This window comes from Lagenorhynchus albirostris, chromosome 7, assembly GCF_949774975.1.
Source record: "Lagenorhynchus albirostris chromosome 7, mLagAlb1.1, whole genome shotgun sequence".
Lineage (NCBI taxonomy): Eukaryota > Metazoa > Chordata > Mammalia > Artiodactyla > Delphinidae > Lagenorhynchus > Lagenorhynchus albirostris.
Window position 1 is genome coordinate 62482905 of NC_083101.1, and position 24864 is coordinate 62507768.

A 24864-nucleotide genomic window follows, 5' to 3' on the forward strand; every position below is an offset into this window, starting at 1 on the left:
CTTCCCTTCCCCCTTTCCCCTTTGGCAACCATGAGTTTTTTTGGGTTTTTTTCCCCTATGTCTGTGAGTCTATTTCTGATTTGTAAATAGGTTCATTTGTACAGCAAAGTGATTCAGTTATACATATCCTTATATTCATTCTTTTTTAGATTTTTTTTCTCTTATACGTTATTCACAGAATATTGAGTTCCTTGTGCTATACAGTGTGTCCTTGTTGGTTATGTATCATATATATAGCAGTGTGTATATGTTCATCCCAAGCTCCTGATTTATCCCTCCCTCCCATGTTTCCCCTTTGGTAACCATAGGTTGTTTTTGATATCCATAAGTCTGTTTCTGTTTTGTAAATAAGTTCATTTGTATCATTTTTAATTAGATTTCACATATACGTGATATATATTTGTCTTTCTCTGTCTGACTTACTTCACTTAGGATAATGATCTCCAGGTCCATCCATGCTGCTGCAAATGGTATTATTTCATTCTTTTTTATGGCTGAGTAATATTCCATTGTTTTGTGTGTGTGTGTGTGTGTGTGTGTGTGTATGTCACATCTTCTTTATCCATTCATCTGCTGATGGACATTTAGGTTGCTTCCATGTCTTGGCTACTGTAAATAGTGCCACTATGAACACTGGGGTGCATATATCTTTTAGAATTAAAGTTTTCTCCAGATATATACCCAGGAGTGGGATTGCTGGATCATATGCTAATTCTATTTTAAGTTTTTTAAGGAATGTCCACACTGTTCTCCATAGTGGCTGCACCAATTTACATTCCCACCAACAGTGGAGGAGGGTTTCCTTTTCTCCACACCCTCTCCAGCATTTATTATTTGTAGACTTTTTAATGATGGCCATACTGAGTTTTTTGACAAGTAAGAATGAATAGTTCATTTGGGCTGGAATTTAAAAAATCAATGAAAGGGTATAAGTGACATATGCCAGCAGTATAGCATGTATAAGTGAGAAATAAGGCAATTGGATCAAGGTGTGAAGGGCTATGGTTAACAGAGGAAGGAGCTTGGGCTCTATTTAGTAGTCAATAGGAAACTTTTTTGAATTGAAGATGACACAAAACATTTTTCTGATATATTCAAATATAATCTAATGATGGCTCAATTTCAGTTTATAACACATCTTTATATGTTTTAAAAGATGTTTCCAGGGCTTCCCTGGTGGCGCAGTGGTTGAGAGTCTGCCTGCCGATGCAGGGGACACGAGTTCGTGCCCCGGTCCGGGAAGATCCCACATGCTGCGGAGCGGCTGGGCCCGTGAGCCATGGCCACTGAGGCTGCGTGTCCGGAGCCTGTGCTCCGCAACGGGAGAGGCCACAACAGTGAGAGGCCCGCGTACCGCAAAAAAAAAAAAAAAGATGTTTCCAATACTTTTACCTCCTCTATTTCTTCTTTCCTTGTACATTATATACATTGCACACTTCTTTAATAGCAGCAAAAAAAAAGAATTGAGTGCCTGGTTGCCTCATGAAAAAGGGATTTGCATAGTAACAGCCTTCCAGGAACAATATATTTGGCAGTTTTGAATAAGCAATAACATGTGATCATTTTCATAATGTTCTCCAATTATCTTAGAAGTATGAAAACCATTACTTGAGTCATTGAAGTTAGAATGAACATTAGGGAATTCACCCTAGGCAGAAAATGTTTCCGTTGGCAAAATGCTAAAACGGTTGATCTCATAATTATGTAACTCCTCATTTCTATTTAGCTAAACTTTATTTAAATTAATATGCCTTTTGCCTGTTCCCTTGGAATACCAACCTCTGAAGACATTTGGTAGCTACACGGTGTAATCTAACAGAGCACTGACTGAATTTCTATGTCTTCTGATTCTGCCTTTAGTTCAGGATGTGCTGACGTAACTTCCTATAACTCCATCTCTGCTTTACTTTGGAACACCATGATAATCAGCAATTTCTAAAAACTGCTTTCTAAATGGTAAGACATGGGGTATTTCAACATTAAGAGCGAGAAAACTAACAGTGCCAGCAAGTTTACTTTCTCATGCTCTGTTTCTCATAACTGGAACCAAAGCATGATTCAAGTTGGAATATCTTGACAAATTACCTGCTTATTTTACACTTATTAATAATAATGGCATACATGCCAGAACAAGGTTCTCAGGTTTGTCCCTTCCCACATTTACCCCTTGTGGGGAGACGATCTGTTAGCATACTGACATCAAAGCTGTACAGTGAGAAGCTGTCTGTACTGATATATTAGCAAGAATATAACTTGTTTTATTAGCATTTCATCCTGAAGATACAACTTGCTGAGAAACAGAACTTGCATATATAACTTCAAGGAATGAAAGCTTATCAGAAGGGTAGTGGGAGTGGGGAGCCTATCAAGAACGGAAACGAGTCTTGGACTGTAAGGCAGCCAGAAATACACAGTAAGAAATGTCTGCATGATCCTCTGGACAGAAAGTGTACACCTGACGAACTTCCAGGAAACTGAGGTCCTTCCTGGAGATGTTTTTTACCATGTGGGTATACAGGCAGAGTCTCACTTACTTATATAGTGCTTTACAGTCCCTGAAGCACATTCACACATTTATCTCCTCTGACCATTACGATAACCCCATAGCATAGGAAGAATAGGGATGATTCCACCATATACAGATGGGAAAAGTGAACCAAACAACTTATCCAAAATGAAGTAATTACTAAGTAGCAGCAGAATCAATATTAAGCTGAAGTCACCTCTTTCAAACTGTGCCAATTTCACTCTTCCATACTCTCTCTGATTTTGAGACTTTCATTATTTGATTGACTTAAATTGTTAGTTAGTAGAAAAGGCAGATCTCAGATTCTCTTCTGCTTATTCTTTGAAAAATAACTATTTAAGGGATGATTTAGTGCCTTTGATTATGTCACTCTTTTCAAGATCAGAAACAAAAAACCACATCAAAATCGCAAGCTTAAAATGAAAACCTCCACAGAGCATCATACTATTACTGTTTTCCCCAAATTGGGACTCTGATCGTAATTTTTCAAAACAGCTGGTCTGGACTCATCAAAATTGCATCACTAAAGACGACAAAAGGAGTGACTACTTTGGATTAATGGAGACAAAGATATACGGCATCTTAAATGCCGTGTATGTCTGTACCCTGGATCAGGTAGGAAAAAAACATTGTTGGGACAACTGGAGAAATTTGAATAGGGACTTTACATTTGATATTATTGTAGTGAGGTAAAATTTCCTGAGAGTGATGATGGAAAGTAGGAGAGTGCCCTTAAAAGCTAGATGCTGAAGTGTATCGAGGTGAAGCTTCGTGATGTCTACAAAGTACTTACAAATGGTTCAGTGAAAATTATATAAATATGTCCATGTATACAGACACACACAAGTGTGTGTATGTGTGTGTGTGCATGTGTGTGTGCATGGAGAGAGAGAAAGCAAATGTGGCAAAAAGGTAGCACATGAGTCCAGGCAAAGGATGATATATGGATAGATTTTGTACTATTCTTTCAACTTTTCTGTTGGTCTGAAATCTCAACACAAGGAGTATGGCAAAAGTAGAAACACAACCACAATAAGTTTTTTTTTTTAAATAAACTGTTAAATTGATTTGCTTTATAGTAATTTTGTATAAATTATCAATAATACTTGGAAATTTGATGCAGATGCTACATAGTGTTGGATTTCTGTACAAATGGGCAATACGTACTTTATGCCTTAGGATAGTCTTACTTTATATTGTTATTTATAGCATGAGTATTAAGCTTTTACTTTAGTAGTAAAAAAAAAAATAAATAAAAATATGGGAAGAGGAATGAGAGAAAAAAGAAAAAGGAAAAAAGAAGGAAAAGTATATTTCTGTGTTTTCATTTATTAGTTCTATATCTAGCTAAATTTCAGCCATTTTTCAAGAATCATCTCCAATACCACTTACTACAAAAGGCCATAAATAAAGGCCCGTATCCTCCTGCCTTTCCCTCTTTCTTTCTACCCTTGGGATTCTCTGTCACCTTATGATATAGTCCCTACGACACTGGGCATAAAGTGAAGTGGTTAAAAATTCTATTTGCAGCTACTGTTGCTCAGGAAACTTTGAATGACATAACCAGATATTTCTGGCTAAATTCTGGCTGTATTAGATTACACCTCCTCTTCTAGGAATCCCACAGCATCTTTCACCTCCATTCACATGCCAGGAAGTTTTTGTTTTGTAACTGAGAAATGAAAAAAAAAAAAAAAAAGAAAAGAAAGGTCCAGAAAAAAAGTAGGGAGAATGGGTAGGAGGCTCTGTTATTTATTCCCTCTTCAGCCCTCTGGTCAGAGCCTGACAAGTATTAAGTCCCAAAATCCATAAGTTTTCAAAACTCTTCAATAAAAAAAAAAAAATTTGAGTCTCTAGGAATAAGAAGGGATAAGCTGAGGAGGTGACTGGCACAGAAGGGGAAGAAGGACCTCCCTTGTACCTCTGAATGGAATCCAGAACCCTGCTGGCATCATGAAAAAGAAAGAGAGGGAACATCGAGAAACAGAACTGTGACCTGAACATTGGCATTGGCATAACTGATGAGGATTTTCTGAGTAACTTTACAGGTAAAGGATAGGGACTAATGGAAATCAGAGCAAAAAAGAAAGAGGAAAGACATGACTACATGACTGCAGCTAACAGAGTGATCTGTGGGCACATATAAGGTGCTCCTTTGGGGCCTCCTCTGCAGAGGTCCTGCTTTCATCTGGGTGCAGGTTAGCTACAGAACAAACCTTTGTGTGACGGTGATGTCACGCCACAAGAACCAGGATCCCATATAATGGCTGGGTTTTATTTTTAACTCAAGTTCCCAATGGGAATTTGCTTTTCCCACCGACATAAGTCCTCTTATCTCCAGAGAATTAGGAGAACAACGAACCTGCTGGGAAAATGCCTCCATCTGAGTGCAGAAACACACAGAAAATTCTAAAAAGGTGGGGAGGCCAGAGAGCTGCAGCCTGCACAGAATTATTATTAACAAATTTAGCAAGAAGTCATTATTCAGCAGAATCTATTAAAAGGAAGAATATCCTCCAACATCACTGATAAAGCCTCCTTAAATAAAGACGGTACTTAGAGCAGTTGCAAAGTCAGAAAGAAACGACCTCCTGGGGTTACAAAGAAAGGTCTCAAAGCACGAGGCTGACATCCCAGAAACAACAGAAACATGGAACACACCAGAACAAAACCCAAAAGTGAGAAAAGGAACTCTTCCTTGAAAAGCATTACAACATGTGACCTAGGGGTTAAGGAAAGAGCCTCGACAACCAGACTGCCTGGTTTTGAATTCTCGCTGTGCCATCGATCATCTGTGTGGCCTCAGAGAAAATATTTACGCTTTCAGTGCCTCAGTCTCCTCCTCTGAACAATGGATGTAATAATAGACTCTGACTCGTGGTTTGTTGTGAGAATTAATTTTTCTAAACAGTGCCTGTTCGGAAATAAGTGATGGTTCTTATTAGATATTAAATATTGTTGGTGACAAGTAACTAGGCATTAAATATTTTCAAACATCACCTCTTTCTGGAAGAGCGGGGGAGCCTTAAATAATCTTGACAGAACCTATTAAATGTCTACAGTGTGTGGCAGTACATGGAAACTACCATGGAGAAGGGGAATGCCATGACAGTTTCTGATGATCCCCTTCCCTAACAATGTCCAGACCTCCATTTACATCTTTGCAAGCTTGGGATGTACCTGAGGCAAGGGTCAGATGCATTTTGGTGCAAATGAGTTAGGCTGTGTCTCATTTGCCCTTCCTTATTTTCTACCGTATTTGACTTCACTTTCAGTACATAAATTAAGTAGATCTAATATCCCAATCTTCAGGAAAGATAGAAAATTAGCAGAGTGAGATTTTGAATATTTGCTAAGTACAATTAGATACATGCTGATTGAGTTTAATAAAAGGTGAGATATCCTACTGTTCCAGTTATCTCTAGCTGCACAGCAAACCAAATAAATAAATAAAACCCTAGTAGTGTAGAATAACAACCACCATTTATTAGTATTATCTTCCACAGTTCTGAATATGGGCTCGGCAAAGTAGCTTTCCATCATGTGGTGGCTGTCATATAGTGGTGAGGCTGAATTCATCTAGATGACTTTCTCACTCACCTGTTTGGTGACTGACGCTGGCTGTGTGCTGTAACTTCAGCTGGAACCATCTGCCTGAACACCTACACATGGCCCCTCCCACCATGGAGGCTGGATCCCAACAGCAAGTCTCAAGAGACTGAGAACCAGGTGGACACTATATTCTTTTTTTTTGGTCTCGCCCCAGAAGTTAGTTACTTTCCTCTCATTTTACAAAATCCAACCCCTTTTAGATTAAGGAAAACAGACTCCATAAGATCACTGCAAGAAACTTTTAAACGGATGGAATTTTAATGTAGCAACAATAACATGGGAAAATAAAGAACTACCAAGACATCTAAGAAAACAGGAAATTTGGGATCCTTAGAAAAATAGAAGGGCTTACACAGTGTGTGTGTATGTGTGCACTCGTGCACACAACTATCAGTGGAGTTATGCATAAACTCAGGCTGATTATTGTAATCACTCTACAGCCTCATGAAAGAACACATTTTAGACAGATTATCCTTCCTTTACTCTGTATTAAGTGAAAAAGGATGAATTAAGCCAAGGCAAATGAAGTTTTGAAGAATATATCATTTCTGTAAATGGAAAATATATATGCTTCTGGAACTTCTGGAAGACAGCGACAGGAGAAGCATCAAGAAACCCTTGTAAAGTTTTAATGAAATTGAATCATTTTTCCAAGCAATAGCAAGGAAAAAAATAGGAAAATGTCAAATTTTGATAGGAATATATATATATAATCCTGCTAATTGAAGGAAAACATTTATGAATCGGTTCTTTTCTGAAGCCTTCTCCATCATTTTCATTTGGCCATCTCTCTTTGGGCATCTAGACCCTGGCATAGCATTGTATTTAGAATTTTAGTTCTGTGGACGGTGTTGAGGCCAATTCACATTTTACAGCCCAACTGCCAAAGAAAAATTCTCTCCCAGGTAGCCTTGTTTTTCAAAGTGTTGAGAACTTCAGATCCAGTGGCCACTGAAATAAGTCATTGGTCTACTAGGTGTGGGGAGGGTGGTCTGGAGAACTTATTCAATAGCATACCTAGAAGCAGGCCCCAGAACTTGCTAAAAACTTGCTATGTAGGTACTCTGTTAGGTTTGTCACATGACAGTCCAGCTCCAGGTCTGGGAGACAGCGGCCAGGGCAAGTATGATGAAGTTAATATAAATTCTCAAAAACTGTCTTCCTCAAACAATTAGAATAGAATGTTTTGTGTTCAAACACCTACATGGGCCTTTAAAATAATGTAGCAATACAAGAGAAATGCAGCCAAGTGCTGAGAAGAAAACCCTTCCCACCCAAATATGCTGACTTTTAGGAAAGACAGAAAACACCTGCTTTAGATACAAACAAGACTAAAAATAGTTATTGTAATAAATAAGAGAACAAAGCAATAAGAAGACAGTGAAACTACACTGCAATAACAGAAGTAAAATCAGTGTTGAAAGCAGTAAATAACCTGAGATTGTGAACACCAAAAGGAGATTGAAGAGGCTAAAATGAATGAGTACATTCAGAAGGCAGATGATATTAGTACAGATTGAGAAAGATGAGAGTTCATCTATAAGTAACAAGTATTCTTCCCAGAAAGGAAGCAATGATGAAAATCTAACAGAGAAACCCTCAAATTGGAAATTGAGAGGACTCACAGTATTTGAGAAAAATAACTGAATAGAGATTAACTCCAACATATGAGCTAATGAAAATTTACATTTTGAGAATGAAGAATACATCCTGAAATCTTTCATTCATAATAAAAGAAAAAGACACTATATTTTCACTTCAATAATAAAATGATACCAAAGAAAATGCTCCCATGAAGTTTAGAGAAAAAATAATGATGCTACAAGGATTACATACCCAGTCAAGGTAATAATTTCAGATGTGAATAAAAAGACAATTTCAGATATGCTACCCAGGTTATTATTTTAAATGGCTTATGCAATTTTATCAAAGTAAAAAGAACTGAATTTAGGAGTCACTGAAGATTGGGAAGTTGTAGTAGCAAAAAGATGGTAGTAAGCATTAAAAACAAATATAGATAAATTATATGGAAAAATTAAAATTATACACTAAAAACTGAAGCTCATAAATAGTATCATGCCTATAATGAAATATGTAAAATTTTAATAACTATTAGAATTATGTAAAAAATTAATGTGATCTGTACCAAGATTAAATAGTAATCTGAAATTAAAATATAGCACTACATTCCTAACATTTCATTAAGTAGAGTACAAACTAACATTTTAATAATTAGGTTAGTATAGATTTCTGATAATTTACACCAAATGTTTATCTTCCAAACCACAAAAGAAATAAAAGCAGATAAAGCATTTTCTAGCCAGAGAAGTACTAAGTACTAAGTAAACTTTAAATGAAAACAATAAAAGAAATCATAATATAAATTGACAAAAATAAGACACTGTCTGGATAAGTCAGGTTGGCTTTAAAACAGCATCCACTAACTTGCTACAAACAGAGGGACACTCAGAACAGAATGATACAGAAAGGCTTTGAATTAACAGATGAATAAATTCATCCGAGCAAACATGAACATATAGTAATCAAGGTAGAATTAAAAGCAATAAAGCTTGGGCTTCCCTGGTGGCACAGTGGTTGAGAGTCCGCCTGCCGATGCAGGGGACGCGGGTTCGTGCCCCGGTCTGGGAGGATCCCACGTGCCGCGGAGCGGCTGGGCCCGTGAGCCATGGCTGCTGAGCCTGCACGTCCGGAGCCTGTGCTCCGCAACGGGAGAGGCCACAACAGTGAGAGGCCCACGTAATGCAAAAAAAAAAAAAAAAAAAAAGCAATAAAGCTTAAACCAGGATAAAAGGGCTGTTTTATATTGATAAAGTCAGATGAACTTTTAATCAAGGGGAAATAAACAGAAATACAGCGGAATTTTAAAATACTATCAGCTCATGAGAAGTCATACAAGTAAAATATATGTAATATTAGGATATTTAAATAATGGAGTAATATCAAGTTGTTTACCTTACAGAGAATACCTCTTTTTTGAATATTTGGAAATACTCTTCTATCATCTACAAATAATAATTATATAAGATACCATAAAATATATTTTAAAATGTATCCTCAAATAATTTATTTGACAAATTCTCATATTACATTTAATAAAGATGGAGGTTAGTCATGTATATAAAAAATATCAAACAATAAAGAATTTTTTTTAAGCACTGAACACTCACAAGTAATATCTAGGAGATGATGCAAGAACATTATTTAGAAAATAATCAAAAGGAGTATTACATTACAAACCAGTGTTATTGTTGACTACAGTAACAAACAAATTATGTCCTCAAATTATTTTATTACAAAAATAAAGAAATCACAAAAAGGACAGTCAAGCTGAGAAAATATGAAAAAGGAAGTAATAAAAGATAAAAAGAGAAATAAATTAATCTAGGAACTGAGGGAAGAACTAACATAATAAAGTAATAGTAAAACTAATGTGAAAGAAAACCAGGAGTTAATAAAAATCTGAATATAAAAGGAGAAGAAATGAAGAGTACAAAGGATGATTTTAAATGTATAAGCAAATACTAATATAAAAATCTGTCATAAAGAGACAGAAGAATCTCTTATGGAATAAGGACATATGGAAAATATAAAACAAAATAAATATTCACAATATCCAGGGACTATATCAGTTAATACTCAAACATCCATATGAAGTGAATCAGGAAAATAATTTATAGGCTAATAAGAAAAAAATCATACTTATGTAAATGAAAAAAATCCATTCATAAGAGTCAAGATCCATGCCTAATAATAGTACTATTAAAAATTGGGATAGAAGGGTATTTTTCTCAATATCAAACATCTTTATTCAAAACAAATAATTAACATTATATATGATTTAACAATAGCGTTATTCCTAATATAAAAAGAAACACAGCAGATATGTTCTCTATCATTTATAAGTAATATTGCTTTGATGATTTGATTAACAGGGCTTGGTGCAAAATTAAAAAGCGTAAATTATTGAAAGGAAGAAATACAGTTATATGTAATCATCTGCATATGGTTGACTGCATCTCTAGAAAACCCAAAGGAAGTAACTAAAATCTATTATAATTAAATAATTTGGCAAGGTGACAGGACAGGGCTTTCCAAATTAAAAAAAATCTCCAATACATTTCTGCTTTAAATTTTCTCCTTTAAACATGGCCTGCACATTTAAATATGCATAAATACGGGGAGGCTATGATATATTGCTGCTTGGGGCCCATACAAAATTTAGAAAACTCTATTAGTTTCCTAGAGCTTCCATAACGAATTACCATAAACTTGGTGACTTACCACAACAGAAATGTATTCTCTCCCAGTTCTGGGGGCTAGAAGTCTGAAGCAGGACCATGCTCCCCAGCAAGTCTCTAGGGAAGAAACTTTCCTTCCTCCTCTAGCTTCTGGTGGTTGCCAGTCATCCCTGGCATTCATTGGCTTTTAGCTGCATTGCTCTAATTTCTGCCTTCATTTTCACATGGCTTTCCTCCCTCTTTGTGTATCTATATCTCTGTACCTCTCCTTATAAGGGTCCCAGTCATTTGCGTTTAAGGCCCATCCCAATCCAGTATGATCTCATCTCAGCTTGATTACATCTGCAAAGACCCTATTTCCAAATAAGGTCACATTCACAGGTTTTGGGTGAATACCAATTTGGGGGAACAGTATTCAACCCAGTACAGAAAGCATCACTAGGTGGTAATCAAAAAGGAACAAATTTCCAGTTATAAGACAAAATAATTCCTGGGGATGTAATATACAGTATGGTGAGTATAGTTGACAATATTGTATTGCATATTTGAAAGTTGCTGAGAGTAGATCTTAAAAGTTCTCATCATAAGAAAAAAAAATTTTGCAACTATGTGGTAATAGATGTTAACTAAACTTATTGTGCTAGTTATTTCACAATATATACATATATCAAATCATTAATTTGTACACCTAAAACTAATACAATGTCAATTATATCTCAATTAAAAAGAAGAAAACGTCCCCAGTCTGCTTCAATTCCACCTATTTTCATGTATATCAATCAAATCTCTTGGCTTTGAAACTTGCTCTCAGTTTCCATCTAAGCTCAACTTTCCATAAGGTCACTTGTGTTTGTATTATTTACAATAGCCTGGACTTTGACTATCTAGATGGAAGTCCCCACATTTGTATATCAGGGCAAGAAAAATACAACTTTAAGAAAGGGACAACTGTCTTACTTTTTTTTGTTTGTTTGTTTTTTTACTAGTGGGTCCTTAACCTTCACTGTGCATCACAACTACCTGGTGAAATTTTAAGAGCACAGTTGCCTGGGTTCTCACTCTGCCCTCCCAGACTCTGATTCCATCAGATGGAAGTGGGGTCTAAGCATTTTCAAGAGCTCCCCACCGCATATGATTCTAATGTACAGCTGAGGTTGAAAGCTACTATCTTATACCTTTAACTGTGCCTCCAGTACACAATGAACAGAATGATCATTTAGAAAATGTGGTCAATGTAGATTCATAACAGTGTCGGAATACATAAACTCAGTCCATATAATTAGCATATAAAAATACGTTTAATGAGTATATAAAAAGTACTAATAATTATCCTGTTATATACATATACAGTATACATTATAACATATACATTATATATGTAGTATATAAACACATATACACATATATATTAGATCGATGGCCTCAAATTGCTGATCATCTGTTCTCAATGGAAGTTCGCTATAACTAAGATACTAAATAATCAGCTAAGGTTATAGGGGAGCATTTAACCAATCGCTGATCTGTAACACACTATATGGATTGCTGGTATTGAGGAAAGGTGGAAATCAATGGTGGCTTCAGTGCTAGGGAAGGTGTTTAGCATTAAGATGGACTGTAAGAGGGTAGGGAAGGCAAAACATAGTCATATTAGTATGGCTAAATAGGCAAATCTTTTATTTGCAGAATAAAAAATTAAGTATTTATAGCTAAAAACATTGATAAATAGAAAAGAGTCCCTGCCCTCTAGGAACTCAGTTTAGTGAAGGAAGCAGTCATGTAAAACAAAAGAAAAATTAAAAGGCAATGTATTATATAGAAGTAACATTAAGAATATACTAAAATTTAAAATGTGAATACCCTCCAAACTAGAAAACCCATTTAGGGAACTCTAATGAAGTACAGTTCTATGTCAGTATATTTGTACAAGAATATTTATGTGCACATTATTAACAGGGAAGGGAGGGAGGAAAAGAAAAGAAAAGAAAAGAGAAGAGAAAAACATACATCTCCGCTAGTAAAAGGCCGATTGAGTAAATTATGGAGCATTCATCTACAGAAAGAATGAGTAACATTCATGAAAATCAAGTGTAACATAAAGCATATTACATGACCATATTTTGTTAAAAAATAAGAAATATTTTCTTAACTTACTTATATTAGCACAGAGACAGAAGAGTTCAAAGCTAGTTGCATTGTGTATACTTCATTACCTTTTTTCAAGTATATATATATATTTTTCACTTTTGACAAAAGATGTATTACTTCTGTAATTTAAATATTTAATACATTTAAATAAAAACACGCACTGTGATAGAAATGTATTCTTACTGAGGTACATACTATGTACCTATGAAAGCAATTATATTTTATGTGGTTACATCTATTTTAAATTGACTGGGACTGTTGTATAGAGACCAATAGAATCATAAACTATTTTTATATCCATATCAGCTGAGAGAGGAGATAATAAAAATATAAAATACCATTTTCAAGGGAATTTGCATATGAGAGGAGATGGAAACTAGATTCAAGATACTTTATTTTGTAAATTGGTGATTTTCACCCAAGATTGAAATCATATGGGTCTCATTGTTCTTTCTTCCAAAATATAATGTTTTACCTGTCCATCTTTTTCATCATGACTAAACCATTCAATTTACTGTTGGTGTGTGTGATCAAAGTGCACTGATAGTGAAACACATGAGTGATTTATAAAAAGTCATCAGAGATTTATACATATATTCTAAGAATGACCCTTGTTCCAGAAGCTTCAGCCCCTTCTCAGTCCTGAGAGCCAGCAGTGAGCCAAAGAGATTCACCCAAGAGCATTAAGCTGAGAAAGAAGCAGGAAGAAAAACCCTGAATAATTGCTCCATGACACAGTTATTTATTTTTTCAGAGGTTGTGCCCCTCAATGAATGCTTAAGTGCATGACAATTAGTATCTCACCAGCATCCTTCAAGGCATGGCCATGTTATGACAGAATTTCAGTAACAAATTAAAAGAGTCCACTGTTCAGATTCGATACAGAAGTCAAAAGTTTTACAGAAAACCAAAAGCTAAGAGAATTCAGCACCACCAAACCAGCATTACAACAAATCCTAAATGAACTTCTCTAGGTGAAAAAGAAAAGGCCACATCTAGAATCAAGAAAGTTATGAATGGGAAGCTCACTGGTAAAGGCAAACATAAAGTAAAGGTAGGAAATAGTCCACACACAAATATATCAAAACTATCAATCATGAAAAGAAGAGAAGAATAATGCAGGAAATGCATTTGAAATTAAGAGATCAGAAACGTAAAACAATCTTGTACAGATATAGACTGCTACATCAAAACCTCATGGGAACCACAAACCAAAAATCTGTAATAGATACACTCACACAAAAGAAAAAGCAATCCAAACACATTACTGAAGATACACATCAAATCACAAGAGAAGAGAACAAAAGAGGAAGGGAAGAAAAAAGACCTACAAAAACAAATCCAAAACAATTAACAAAATGGCAATAAGAATATTCATATCGATAAGTACCTTAAACGTAAATGGATTAAATGCTCCAACCAAAAGGCATAGACTGGCTGAATGGATACCAAAACAAGCCCCATATATATGCTCTCTACAAGAGACCCACTTCAGATGAAGGGACACATAAAGGCTTAAAGTGAGGGGATCAAAAAGGTATTCCATGCAAATGGAAATCAAAAGAAAGCTGGAGTGGCAATACCCACATCAGACAAAATAGACTTTAAAATAAAGAATGTTACAAGAGACAAAGATGGGCACTACATAATGATCAAGGGATCAATCCAAGAAGAAGATATAACAATTGTAAATATCTATGCACCCAACATAGGAGCACCTCAATATATATAAGGCAAATGCTAACAGCCATAAAAGTAACATGATAATAGTGGGGAACTTTAATACCTCACTTTCATCAACGGACAGATCATCCAGACAGAAAATCAATAAGGAAACACAGGACTTAAATGAAATATTAGACCAAATGGACTTAATTTATATTTTTTTGCATAAATAAAGTTTTATCAGAACACAGCCACATCCCTCCGTTTGTGTTGTCTGTGGCTGCTCTCTGCTACAACAGGCCGACCCCAAAGCTGGAAATAATATTTATAGAACATTCCATCTGAAAGCAGCAGAATACACTTTCTTCTCAAGTGCACATGGAACATTCTTCAGGATAGATCACATCTTGGGTCACAAATCAGCCTCAGTAATTTAAGAAAACTGAAATCATATCAAGCATCTTTTCCAACCACAGCGCTGCGAGATTAGAAACCAATTACAAGAAAAAAAACTAAAAAACACAAACACGTGGAGACTAAACAATGTGTTACTAAACAACCAATGGATCACTGAAGAAATCAAAGAGCAAATCAAAAAATACCTAGGGACAAATGACAACAAAAACACGATGGTCCAAAACCTATGGGATACAGAAAAAGCAGTTCTAAGAGGAACATTTATAGCAATACAACCTTATCTCAGGAAACAAGAAAAATCTCACATAAACAACCTAACCTTATACCTAAGGCAACTAGAGAAAGAGGAACAAAGAAAACCTAAAGTTAGTAGAAGGAAAGAAATCATAAAGATCAGAGCAGAAATGAATGAAATACAGATGAAGAAAACAATAGCAAAGATCAATGAAACTAAAAGCTGGTTCTTTGAGAAGATAAACAAAATTGACAAACATTTAGCCAGACTCATCAGGAAAAAAAGGGAGAGGACTCAGATCAATAAAATTAGAAATGAAAAAGGAGAAGTTACAACAGACACCACAGAAATACAAAGGATCATAAGAGACTGGTACAAACAGCTACATGCCAATAAAATGGACAACGTAGAAGAAATGGACAATTTCCTAGAAAGGTACAATCTCCCAAGACTGATCAGGGAAGAAATAGAAAACATGAACAGTCCAATCACAAGTACTGAAATTGAAATTGAAATTGAAACTGTGATTTAAAAACTCCCAACAAACAGAAGTCCAGGACCAGATGGCTTTACAGGCAAATTCAATCAAACCTTTAGAGAAGAGCTAACACCTATCCTTCTGAAACTCTTCCAAAAAACTGCAGGGGAAGAAACACTACTCTCAAGCTCATTCTATGAGGCCACGACCACCCTGATACCAAAACCAGAAAAAGATACCACAAAAAAAGAAAATTACAGGCCAGTATCACTGATAAACATAGACACAAAAATCCTCAAAAAAATACTCAGCAAACTGAATCCAACAATACATTAAAAGGATCATACAGTATGATCAAGTGGGATTTATCTCAGGGATGAAAGGATTCTTCAATATCTGCAAACCAATCAGTGTGATATGCCACATTAACAAACTGAAGAATAAAAACCATATGATTATCTCAATAGGTGCAGAAAATGCTTTTGACAAAATTCAACACCCATTTATGATAAAAACTCTCTAGAAAGTGGGCATAGAGGGAACATCCCTCAACATAATAAAGGTCATATATGACAAACATACAGCTAACATCATACTCAACAAGGAAAAGCTGAAAGTACTAAAATACTTTCAGTATTTCCTCTAAGATCAGGAACAAGACAAGGATGTCCACTCTTGCCACTTTTATTCTATAAATATAGTTTTGGAAGTTCTTGCCACAGCAATCAGAGAAGAAAAAAAAATAAATCAAAATTGAAAAAGAAGTAAACTGTCACTGTTTGCAGATGACATGATACTATACATACAGAATCCTAAAGATGCTACCAGAAAACTACTAGAGCTAATCAATGAATTTGGTAAAGTAGCAGGATACAAAATTAATGCACAGAAATCTCTTGCATTCCTATACACTAATGATGAAAAATCTGAAAGAGAAATTAAGGAAACACTCCCATTTACCATTGCAACAAAAAGAATAAAATACCTAGAAATAAACTAAGGAAGCCAAAAACCTGTCCTCTGAAAACTATAAGACACTGATGAAAGAAATCAAAGAAGACATAAACAGGTGGAAAGATATACCATGTCCTTGGATTGGAAAACTCAATATTGTCAAAATGACTATACTACCCAAGGCAATCTACAGATTCAATGAAATCCCTATCAAATTACCAATGGCATTTTCCACAGAAGCAGAACAAATTTTGTTTTTTTAATTGTATGGAGAAACAAAAAACTCCAAATAGCCAAAACAATTTTGAGAAAGAAAAATGGAGCTGGAGGAATTAGGCTCTCTGACTTCAGACTATACTACAAAGCTACAGTAATCAAGACAGTATGGTACTGGCACAAAACCAAAAATATACATCAATGGAACAGGATAGAAAGCCCAAAGATAAACCGATGCACCTATGGTCACCTAATCTATGACAAAGGATGCAAGAATATACAATGAAGAAAAGACAGTCTCTTCAATAAGTGGTGCTGGGAAAGCTGGACAGCTACATGTAAAAGAATGAAATTAGAACATTCTCTAATACCATACACAAAAATAAACTCAAAATGGATCAAAAACCTAAATGTAAGGCTGTACACTATAAAACTCTGAGAGGAAAACATAAGCAGAACACTTTTTGACATAAGTTGCAGCAATATCTTTTTTGATCCACCTCCTAGAGTAATGAAAATAAAAACCAAAATAAACAAATGGGACTTAATTATACTCAAAAACTTCTGCAAAGGAAACCATAAACAAAATGAAAAGACCACCCACAGAATGGGAGAAAATATTTGTAAACAAAGTGACCAACAAGGGATTACTCTCCAAAATATACAAATAGCTCATGCAGCTCTATGTCAAAAAACCCAAGCAACCCAATCAAAAAATGGGCAGAAGATCCAAATAGACATTTCTCCAAAGAGTACATACAACTGACCTAAAAGCACATGAACAGATGCTCAGCATCACTAATTATCAGAGAAATGCAAGTCAAAACTACAATGAAGTATCAACTCACACTCGTCAAAATGGCCATCATCAAAAAGCCCACAAATAATAAATGCTGAAGAGGGTGTAGAGAACAGGGAACCCTCCTGCACTGTTGGTGGGAATGTAAATTAGAACAACCACTATGGAGAACAGTATGGAGGTTCCTTAAAAAACTAAAAATAGGACTACCATATGATCCAGCAATTCCACTCCTGGGCATATATCTGGAGAAAACCATAATCTGAAAAGATACATGCACCCCAATGTTCACTGCAGCACTATTTACAATAGCCAAGACGAGGAAGCAACCTAAATGTCCATCAACAGATGAATGGATAAAGAAGATATGGTACATATATACAATGGAATATTACTCAGCCATAAAAAAGAATGAAATAATGCCATTTGCAGCAACGTGGATGGACCCAGAGATTATCATACTAAGTGAAGTTAAGTCAGACAGAGAAAGAAAAATATGCTATCACTCAAATGTGGAATCTAATTTTAAAAATGATACAAATAAACTTATTTACAAACAGAAACAGACTTACAGATACTGAAAACAAACCTATGGTTACTAAAGGGGAAACATGGAGGGGGAGGGATAAATCAGAAGTTTGGGAGGAACACACACACACTACTATATACAAGATAGATATCCAACAAGGACATACTGTTTAGCAGGGGTCCCCAACCCCTGGGCCGTGGACCGGTACTGGGCCACAGCCTGTTAGGAACAGGGCCGCACAGCAGGAGGTGATCAGCCGGCGAGCGAACAGAGCTTCATCTGCCACTCCCCATCGCTCCCGTTACCACCTGAACCATCACCCCCACCCTCTGTCCATGGAACAATTGTCTTCCACGAAACTGGTCCCTGGTGCCAAACAGGTTGGGGACCACTGCTGTATAGCACAAGGAACTCTACTCAACATTCTGTGATAACCTATAAGGGAAAAGAATCTAAAAAAGAATGAATATATGTATAACTGAATCACTTTACTGTATACCTGAAACTAACACAACATTGTAAATCAACTATACTCTAATAAAAATAAATTTTAAAAAAAGAATCCATTGTTGCTTCGATAAAACAGCTTTATATTTCATAAAACTTTGGAAGCTGGTCATTTAGTGTTAAATTTCTAACATCAATTCTTTATTAATGTGGGAAATATAAGTTAATCAATATAAAATTACTTCCCATGCATTATCATAATAATCATACAATTTTAAATGGAAATACATGAACAGAACACTCCCAAGTTTTTGGACTTTCACAGGTTGATTTCTGTTGTTTATATCGCTGTTGCATGCTTCCTACTGATCAGTTCTTAAAAATCAGAAGTCAGTTAGAAGTCCTGAAATTAGAACTAAGTTATATGAACATGTATTACTACAAGGTAGTCGCCTTCTGAGAAATTCCGGCCAGTAAGCAGAACAGAATATTTCCAGGGAAATGAGGAACTTGCATAAATACGGGTTTGCCTTTCAAGTTGAAGGTAACACCAATTTCATGCATTTAGTTTTTGTTCTCCAAGATCATGAACTTATGGTAAAACCAAGGACTAGTTTTAGAGCAACACTGAGCCTATATATGAATTTGGGTGAAAACTGTGCAAAGGTGGAGGTGGGTGGTTTCTGCTGAATTATGCTGTGTTTGCAAGATGGGATAAAAATCCCTATTTTGAAACCCATTTCAACAGGTTTGCATCCATGAGGGCTAAATCAAATAAAATAATCTGCTCAAATTCATTTCGGGTGAGGCTGTCAGATTTCACACAGTTTTCATTGCCAATGGCAAGCATATCTCAGAGCAGACCATAAAGTTAGTATTTTTCAGAGTTGAAGCTTACTCTTAAAAGAAATTTAACGTTGGAACAAAAAGTCAAACACCAATGTCCAAAACCAGACCAAATATATGTTTCACATATAGAATACATTAATTATAATCGAAGGCAATAAAATAACAAAAGTTTATATTGCTTTTTCTAGTAATACTGAGGAACAGCCCAGGACTTTCCAAGTATATTAATCATGTTATGAATCACACAACAGTGTTATGAAGTCGCTATGATTCTATCTTATAGTTAAAACCAAAAACATTATCAGTCAAAGGGTACAAAATTTCAGTTATACAAAATGAATAAGTCCTGGAAACCTACTATACAGCACAGCACCTATGGTTAATAGTACTGTATTGAATACTTAAACATTTACTAAGAGGGTAGATCTTATGTTAAATGTTATCACAAAAATATTCATAATAATAAATAGGAGGAAATTTTTGGACACAGTGGACATATTTATGGCATAGATTGTGATGATGGTTTCATGGGTATATACTTATCTCCAAACTCATCAAGTTGTATACATTAAATATATACAGTTTTTTGAATGCCATTCATGTCCCAATAAAACAGTTAAAAAGAAAAAATTAAGCAGGAAAACCTCAGGTACCTTTGTAAGAAATACAGCAAAGCTGGGTTGTAAAACATGGAACCACAACTTGAGATCCTGTTTCTTTTAACTTTTAAGTTTTTATAAGTCTATGATTCTACTCCATTTACTAAAAGAAATAGAATTATGGAAACACCAGCCTAGGCCAAGTATACATGCTTTTGATCCACTTTAAATGAGGTAGCCTCTGGATGGGACACAGAGCCAAGTTTAAGGAACAAATAGATAAGAAGAGACTGAACATTAAAAATTTGGTTAAAATACTGCATAAAAAGTTAGGAGCAAATACCCACAGGGAGGGACTGTTCAGAAGAGAAAAATTCAGTTTTGGAAGAGATGGGCTATACTGCTTTGTGTAAAATTTGAGGTTTTCTTAAATCAACTATATGGCCCTCCCAGATTAAAAGAAAAAATTAAAGGGCTAGAATAGGTTAAGGCCACATTCAAATAAAAATCCAAGTTATTATATCTATTTTTATTTAAAATTAGTATGCCAACCTCCCCCCATAAAGCAAAAAATAAATGTGTGTAAGGTTCCATTTTTCCACATGATAAAATTGCATTCCATTATGTCACCAACTGGATATTGCTTTACTGAGAAGTAACCTGGAGCTTTAAAAGAAAAAGTAGACTTTAAAGGTCTTAACATTTGCAGATATACTGCTTAATTGATCAGTTAAATTCAATATTTGAAACTCAGTATTTTTTAAGATTTAAGAAAAATAAAATAGATGCCTATTAACAAAATTCCCACATAGATTTAACCACTAATGTTTACTAATCAGGAATAGAAAATCTCTTGAAATAATAGACTTGTAAAGCTTTCATCTCAGAGGAGACATATGAACACTTAAAATGGAATGATCTTTCAGATGAGAAAGATTATGGTAATATTTTTTTCCCAATTCCCTTATAAATGAATCCAATACATTACTCATAGTACATTTTAATGGAAACGCATTCCAGAAAAAGTACATAATATTGCTTTTCTGCAAATACTGTAGAATATATAAAACTTAACATTCTTATTGTCCATTTGGGTCAATTCTAGTTTTACAAATAAAATATGAGCTATTCATAAAAATGAGAAAAATACTGGAAAAGTGAAAATAACTTATGCAATAAACTGAAGTTGAAAAATGAGAAGGACTAAAACAGTATTTACTCCCATGTTATTTAATATAATGTTAAAGTATATAAGTTTCTTTGGAAAATGCATGTGGGATCATTTCATTTAAGGTGGAAGTGATCATGGCTATTTGTCTAGGGACTTCTGAATGAAGAGACAGGAGTCAGCAGAGCTATATTCAAATATATGAGAAACTGCCTGTGCAAGAGGAATTAGGCATTTCACAGAGCTCTAAGAAAATGGTACTCAAACTTTAATGTACATAAGGATACTCATAAAGATTAGAGTTCCTATTTCTGGATTCTGTACCTGCAGAATCTGTTTCCAAAGATAAAAATAATTCCCAGGAATTCTCATTTTCCAAAGTACCAGAAATGATTATGATGAATATGGTTGATAAATTATATTCTAGAAAATCAGTGGATAGAAGCTGTAGGATTACTTCCATATATGAAAAACAAAACATTAACCAATCTGCTCCCCATCAGAAATAAAACTAGCCAACAAAACATTTTTTTTCTCTCAAGATTAAGACCTTATCCATCTGGTCACCTGTCTTCTCAATTACTAGAATCTTCAATGGTTCCCAGAAAGTTGAGACCTGGTAAAGCATACATCCTATCACTCATATTTTCCAAACTCTAAAGTTTTAAAGCACTTCTGAACCAGCCTTTTCTGGCTGGGAATTTACTGTCTTTTGCACTTGAATTCTCCCTTGCATTTACTTTACCATTCTCAGTACAAAGTTTTGCGGGGATTCTTTTGTTATTTTTTAAGGCCTATGGTGTGAAGGAAATTTCCTATTTTATTCATGTACTAAGACAGTAGGTAAATCATAGGTCTCCTTTCACAGTTTGCTTGAGAACTAACCCCAGAGATCCATTCATAAGATCATGGACATTCATCCCTAACCATTTCACATAAACTGCCCTTGACCTCCATGTGTTAATGGTCCAAGAGTCCATTCTCAGTCATCATCCTACTTGACCAGCAGCAGTGTTCGACATAGTTGGTCATATATTCTTCCTTGAAACGCTTTTTTCACCTGACTTCTAGAACACCCATTGCCCTGTTTCTTAAATTGAACTATAATTGACATACAATATTGCATTATTTTCAGGTGTACAACATAGTGATTCAATATTTTTATACATTATGAAATGATCACCATGATAAATCTTGTTACCATCTGTCACCATACAAAGTTGCTACAATATTATTGAATATATTCCTTATGTTGTACATTACATCCCATGACATTTATTTTATAACTGGAAGCTTGTTCCTCTTAATCCCCTGCTCCTATTTTGTCCATCCCTCTACCCCCTCCCTCTGGCAACCACCAGCTTTTTCTCTGTATCTATGAGTCTGTTTCTGTTTTGTTTGTTTTTAGATTCCACACATAAGTGATATCATATATTATTTGTCTTTGCCCATTGCCCTGGGTTTTACTACAACCTGAACGGCTCCTACTTTCTAGTCTCCTCTGGGGATCCTTTCTCATTTTTTCACACTGCAATGGCTCAGTGCTCTGTCCTTAAGACTTAACTGTTCTCCACATACACCCCTCCCTTGTTGATCACTTGCAGATATTCATCAGCAAAAACACTGAATGCTTAATTTGCAAAATATATACAAAATTCAAACACTTCTTACCATGTTCACTGCTATCAGCCTTGTCTGGGATCTCTCATCTGAATTACTGCAGTAGCCTTTTTACTGGTATTGCTGATTTTACCAGTCTCTCCCCTACAGTCCATTCTCAACAAAGCAGGCAGAGATGAGACCATTTTAAAAGACATATCAGATCATTTCATTCCTCTGCTCAAAACTGTACTCAACTGAAGGACCAAGATTTTGGTCTGTGGCCTACAAGGCTCCAATGATCTAGCTTTTCATGAGCTCCTTGACCTAATCTCCCACTGCTTTCTAACTCACTTGCTCCAATCCAGCCACACTGACCTCCGTGCTGTCTGTCGTCACAAACACTCACACCACAGACCACCTGCATTTGCTCCAACCTCTGCCTGGAGCATTCTTGCAACGGAGATGCACATGGCCTACTCCCTCACTTCCTCTAGGTTTTTGTTCAGGTGTCACCTTCTGCATGTGGCCTGTCCTAGCCACCCTAGTCATAACTGCATTCTCCTTCTCTGGTTCATTTTTTCTCCATGTTAATCATCACAATCTGCACAGCCTCCACCAAGTATTTTATTAATTGTTGTACTGCACATCACCCCAAACTAGAATGCAAGTTTCATAAGGGCAGAAATTCCTGCCTGTTTTGGTCACTACAATATCCTCAGCATCTAGGAGCTCAATAAATATTTGCTGAATAAGGAGTATGGAAAAAACTGAATTCTGAATTGACAAAAATCATGGATTAAAATATTTCTACATCTCTCTCCAAACTGTGGGACAACTGTATTTGGTGACGGATTATTGTGGATCAGTTAGTTTTGTGTGTCACAGTAAAGGCTATTTAAGGACATAAGGAATGAGACTCTTTTACCTTTAAGATATTATGTTTAAAGACCTTTCCACAGTTACCATTTGTACCATCTATGAACACTCATCCTCCCAAACAAAGACATTTTGTCAGACACTACTAATCAGCCACCTCCCACTCCTCATATTACCGAGTCATTGTCCCCTTCTTCTGCAGTAGTAGGTGTTTTAGCTGAACATGATCTCTTAGCTAAAGACCCCAGGCCACAGTTCCCAATCTCCTCTCCATTTTGATGTAACCCATGTGACTAAGGTCTTGAAAACAGGATATGGGTGTGTGTGTTGTAGTTAAAAGTAGCCCTTAAATGGGATGGACACACCTGTACATTTCTCTTTCCCATGTTTCACTGGCTGGAGTAAAGATCTGAGGCAAGCCATCTTATCTGTCAACTATTGGCTGAAGATAACGCCTTAGGAGAGCATAGCTGGAAGATGGGAGGACTCAGCCTTGCCAACTCCATTAAGCCACTAAATATGTTACCCTGAACTGTTACAAGAGAGGTAGATGAAATAAATAAAACTCTCTCTTGGTTGAGCCAATGTTTTTATTAGAGCAGCCTAGACAAAATTCTAAATACTATACAGCCTTTTCATAGATAAAATAATCCTTAAAACTCTAAAAGAAATAAAAATCCCAATAATAAAGGCAGGGACAGTGTGGCAGTGGTTCATTGGTTTATTTAAAGGCGAAGGGTAGAAATCAATGTCTACTAGAATTAGAAACCAAAAGTGTAAATGTGCCTTAAATTAACTATTTACTAAAAGTAAGCCACCGTGCTGGCATTGTATGCACATTAAAATTTAACCTTTACAGGGGCTTCCCTGGTGGCGCAGTGGTTGAGAGTCCGCCTGCCGATCCAGGGGATACGGGTTCATGCCCCGGTCCGGGAAGATCCCACATACCGCAGAGCTGCCGGGCCCGTGGGCCGTGGCCGCTGAACCTGCGTGTCCGGAGCCTGTGCTCCGCAGCGGGAGAGGCCACAGCAGTGAGAGGCCCGCATACACCAAAAAAAAAAAAAAAAAAAAAAAAAAAAAAAAAATTTAATCTTTACAATAACCTCCAAAGGTAGGTGTTTATTATGTGCATTTTACAAGTGAAACTGATAGGGCTCAAGATGTTCAGATTTTCTGAAGCAGCACTGCAAGTAAGTGCTGGAGCTAAGAGCCCAATTCTAAGAGCACACCTCAAAATGTACCTTCCCATTCTCTTTTCTCTAGTTTGACAGCTCTGTTCTCTCCCTCCAGAGGTCACTGAGAATTTAAAATTGAAGTAGTTGATTAAACACTCTTCCTGCTCCAAAATGGAGTTCTGCAGAAGTAATATGATTCAAAACCCTGAGCGGTGGATGGAATAACTATCAACTTGAGGCCTAATCTTCAACTTGGACTTGGATTTCCAGAGTAAGATATTCAACCAGTCTGGACCTGAACTTGTTGGTCTA